General features: G+C 41.5%; 1 long non-coding RNA gene across 1 annotated transcript; it reads right to left on the reverse strand.

Moving 5' to 3' along the window:
- Positions 1–1,671: 1,671 nt before the first annotated feature.
- Positions 1,672–2,334, reverse strand: LOC109856329. The gene is made up of 3 exons (XR_002250384.1): positions 2,289–2,334; positions 2,069–2,165; positions 1,672–1,761 (listed from the first exon to the last, which is right to left on the reverse strand). It is a non-coding gene; the product is annotated as an uncharacterized LOC109856329 (long non-coding RNA).
- Positions 2,335–5,100: the final 2,766 nt, after the last annotated feature.

A 5,100-nucleotide genomic window follows, 5' to 3' on the forward strand; every position in this document is an offset into this window, starting at 1 on the left:
GGAAGTTGGAATAGGAGAAGAAAGTAAAAGTTTAACGCGGGAAAAGACCCGTCTGGACCTTTAAGAGTTTAATCGTTCTTCTCCGTCTATCCGCGACGATCATAGACATCACAGGGGATTTATAGTTGGACCCTTCCGGGTTAAAACGGGTCTTGCGTTACTCGGAACGATAGCCGGGGGAGCACGAAGTCGAGGGTTCCCTGAGCTTAAATCGAGTTTGCCTCGATATCGAATTTCGCCGGAAGCAAAATCCCCGATGTATTGTCTTGAAAGACCGGAGACAATATCGTTGGAGTTATACTAGTCGAAGAAATGTATTGTTTGAATTTACTTTACAATATTCAACAAGAGATATGGTCACCGTCGGACCAAAATCAAACCTTCGCCACTGCGTGCTGATCAAATTTCAAGTCGAACTACTTCGCACCCGTCGATCTTGTCCGTTCGTACACTTTGAATAGCCAAAAAAAAAAAAAAAAAAAAAATTGACTTCGTAAGAAGCGAAAAAAGCCACAATTTTCATTTCGAATTTCAGCAAAGCGGAAGGACGAAGAAAGTGGGGATGAAGTAACGACGCTATTTTGTTAACGTAGTCAGCGCAATTACATTGTAATTCAATATAAAGTTGAGGAGGAGTTGGCGAAAGGTGCGACGCAAGCTAGTTGCGCTTTCCGTGATTCAGTTGGCGGCAATCTAAAGTTTATTTGTTAGATTAGAGAGAAAGTGTGCGTGTGTGTGTGTGCGTGAGAGGGACAGAGAAACTGAGATTTATATTTAACTTCATCAGATGCAATTTACATGAAGACTACTAGTCGGATTCACTGACATTGCCATCTCGTGAGTGAGAGAATAAAGCTACGACACGACCACGAAGAAGATTGCATCTCGCTGACGATTGCAGCGAAACCTTCCGTACCGACGTCCAATGTATTTTCTAGATTGAAACTTGCGATCTTACCTGTGGTGATAATTCAGTTTTCTTCGAACTTTTTGCGAGAATTTCTCAAATAAATAACATGAGAACGAGTCAAACAAAATCTCAGTCTCATTAGAAATATAGTTAAATCAATATAAATGAATTGTTGTAAAGCGTTTGATGCAGCGATCTACTCACTGATTTTCTACAGATCGGTTTGATTCTTCCGATCTGGTGTTCTACAGATTTTTACAGAACTTTAACTCCTAGAGAGCCAACAATCAATATATTGGATTTGAATCTGCACGATAACTTTATACAAAAAACTTGATAAAAAACATTACATGTGTTTACAAGTTTTGTGTTGCGAATCAAATGTTTACAAGAATTCAAGAAAACAAATGCCAGCTCTTTAGAGTTAAGAAAATTTACACTTATGAGATAGAAAAATTTAGTCGTTAAAATATTATTACTGTTATTTGTTTCGCTATCAATACGTCGTTACTTCAAATACATGCTTTGGGCTATTTTACTAAATTTTGTAGGATAGTATTCGAACATTCAAATCTTTGTGTTTACTTGTAATGTCTTCATTCTATTGTTTCTAACAAATAAAGATAATTAACACGTCTGATTCTTGTACGTTATATTTGAAACACGCGTTGCAACACGGTCACGTTAAGTAAAGTAGAAATTGAAATGCGATGCTTATCTAACATCTATTATGCGCATACATTTTAGAACTTACCTCTTTGCCATGCTTATTCTCCTTCGCGTAGAAGTCCATAATCGTCCGTTTCCCCATCGTCAGCGTGTGTCCTTGAACCGCGATCGTGAATCAGCACCTACACGGCGCCACCAACAAAATTGTAAAGTTAATTAAAAAAATAAATTTTTCGTTTGTTTGTAAATTTTTAGAAAATGTGCGTGTAAATTGCGAATGGTTATTTTGTTTTTTTTTACGGATGTTTTTCTCCGTTCATGTTGTACACACACATTATAACCTGCGCGACGAAAATCGTCGTCGCGCGAGTAGTAATTTATCGCGAACATCACAGAATCCATATAGAACGACGTTAAAATGTAAATCGCGCAAAAATACATATTTGTATAAAATAAATATATTTCGTAAGATATTAAATTTTTACGTACAATGTACAACACAGTTACGTCCAATATGTCCGCTCCTCTTCTAACGCGCGCGCGCGCGGATAAATGTCTCACTCATTCGGCCGCGTTGATGTGCGTTCTAAACAGAATATGAAAATTAAACGCTTAACATACATATACTCGGAACAAGAACGTTAAATAAAACATGGAAAATTTCATAGTCAGGTCAGGATAAACGAGAGGAAGGAAAAATCTCTCGTACCTTGAAATATTTATCGTGTCGTTGATCGAATGCACGCGAATAGTAGAAGCCCTGTCGGCTGGAAAGGAGGGGAGAGAGGGCGTGCGGTACGGCGCGTGAAGTTGCGCGCAGGTCCCGGGTGTCACTTGTCAGTCTGCCGCAAGAGCTCGCGCCGCGAGGTTCGTGTTGCTCGTCGTTCCGTGACGTGTGCCCGCGTGAGCGTCGTATCATCCGCGAAAATTCTCATTAATGTCACGATCGCGAGGCCTCGGGAGAGTCGCGACTCGTCGCGGTATTTGCACGTCGATTTTCGCGCGGTTCTCGTCTCTCTCATCGTCGCGACAAAACGCGGCGGGTAACCCTTGCGGGAACGCGTGTAACCCCTGTGCGACGTGTCGCCGCGAGATCGTCGCCGGTTGCAATTCCGTTTTCTCGAATCTCTCGCGAAGAGGTGCTTGAGTGAAAAATCGTCGTCTGTTTCATTCCGCCGGGGTGTTCGCGAAGTGAGAAAAATAAGAAAAGCGTGAATTGTGATTTGCTTGCAAAAAGTGCGTGATTTCTCTCCCTTGGATTACTGGAAGCGGGTTGGTTGTCGTCCTGTGCGAAGTTGGCTGTGTGACTTTTTCCGCAACGCTCCAAATCGCGGGTATGTATGTATATATGTAACACAGAGCAGAGTCGAGTGATTCGCGCTTTACTCTCGAGTGGGATAACGGATGCCGTGTGCGACTCGTGTCCGATGCTGTTTATCATGTTGCGCGAATATAAAATGAGAGAGCGCGGCGGTGGGTGGAAACGAAAATTTTGTTTTGGCCGAGAGTCGTACTCGCCGCGAGTCGGTGCACCGAAATGGAGTTGCTTTCGTTCCGTCTCTCTCTCGCTCACGCGCGTCTCGCGTGTTTCGCCGCGCGTCCCGTGTGTGTGCTCGTCGCGCGCGCGTTCCCGGTAAAACCGTGGGAGCTACGTGTACTACTTTCAGAGCGGATACGCGCGCGTATGTATTTTGTACGGGATACGCGTTATTTATGAGTTTTTATTTGACGATTTGCGCGATTATTTTTTTTTTTTTTTTTTTTTTTTTCTCCACGCGACTACGAAACGTTTCGTTTCAATGAACTTGTTGTGAGAGAATCCCGTGATTTATTTCCGAATGAATTACATGACGCTTGTTTTGACAAACGGTGTTTCGCCTGTCGGTGTTTCGTTTGATTTGTTCTGTACCGTTTCGTAATATAACGCCATTTTGCAAAGTCGCATTTTACATTGAATATTTTCGAACGAATAATTTCTCTCTCTCTCTCTCTCGATTTGTTTTAATACAATTGTGTAACTCTATTTCTTGCACTTGTGCACACGCATCCACGTATCCCCGAGAGAAGCAATGTTTCACGACTATTTGCGAACACACGTAGATAACACGCGTCGAAGAAGTTTCAGCAGAAATTTTTGCAAGTATAAAATTATCTAAAAAAAAATAAAATTATCAGATTTATATTTTTGTTTTTAAAAATTGTGTAGTGTTCTGACAAATTTGCGAGGAAATAACTTTTGTCGCAATTGCCGTGCTTAAAAAATTTTACACATTTTTGAAGATCCTTGCAAAAAGTTATCTGGAGCTTCGACGAAAGTGAGTCTTTTTTTTTATTTTTTTATTTTTTTATTTTTATTCAGCTCACCTTGTCTTGGCAAACGCACACGTCTGGAACGTTCAACGTCATAGTTCGCGTATCGCTCGCGGATCGCGCGCGCGCACCTGTTGTTCGCGTTTCTTTTTTTTTCTTTTACGCGCGTGTATACACGTCTCTCGACGAGAGACGGGCAGACGCGATATGTGTACTGCGTATAAAATTATGCGCGCATGCCCGCGTGCGAGCATATAATACGCGTTTAGTCGTTAAGATCCTCTTAACATTCGCGAGCCGTACGAAGCGCGGAGGAGACGGCGAATCCATCACGAGCCGAACGCGATGATGACCTAAATGCAGCGACTACGTTCGCAGTCGCCACACGCGTTTCTTTGCGAATGGCCTCGAACACCAGTTTCTTTTTTTTTTTTTTTTTTTTTTNCGTTCGCAGTCGCCACACGCGTTTCTTTGCGAATGAGTAGTCACACCAGTTTTTTTTTTTTTTTTTTTTTTTTTTTTTACGCGAACTTGGAAATTAATTGATCGGAAATTGAACACCTGCGACTGACAGGCGCACGCGTATCAGAAGCGCGTTTTCCGCCGCGCTGCGAAACGACCGGATCTGAGAAAAATATTTTCGGAGAATTGTTCTGTCATTGATCGGTATCGTGTTCTCAAACATTTGTTTCACTTTATCTCTACATGTTTTTGTTTTTATTTAATTTACAACGAAGCGTAACGATCGCTCTTGCTCACGCGATAAAAGTGAGATTGGAATTTTTATATATTGTCGTGTATGAGATCTTCATTATCATAATTGTGCCGGTCGCTGTTTGGTACGTGCATTTCACAGCGGATGTAGCGTCATTTGTCGGTGTAATCACGGTCAATTATCTCGTAATTGTTTACGTTACGATGACGAATGATTCGCGTGATCATTAAGGGCGGAGATAAAGCGTTCGTTGCGAATCGCTAAAGGAAAGTCTGAAATCTCGTTCATAACAGGCGTTGTTTTCACACACGTCTTTTAATTTTAATATTATTTTTTTTCTGAAAAGTGTAATTGTTCGGCAAAACTTTCGTTTTTTTCTTGCTTCTAAAAAAAAACAACGAGAACGATCGCGATACTGTCGGATCGTCTTCTTCGTGTGTTACGAAATCGTCGAACAATCATTGCCAATTGAAACGTAATTCATCGTTATTGACTT

Source organism: Pseudomyrmex gracilis, unplaced genomic scaffold (assembly GCF_002006095.1).
Source record: "Pseudomyrmex gracilis isolate BER0280 unplaced genomic scaffold, ASM200609v1 scaffold_114, whole genome shotgun sequence".
Lineage (NCBI taxonomy): Eukaryota > Metazoa > Arthropoda > Insecta > Hymenoptera > Formicidae > Pseudomyrmex > Pseudomyrmex gracilis.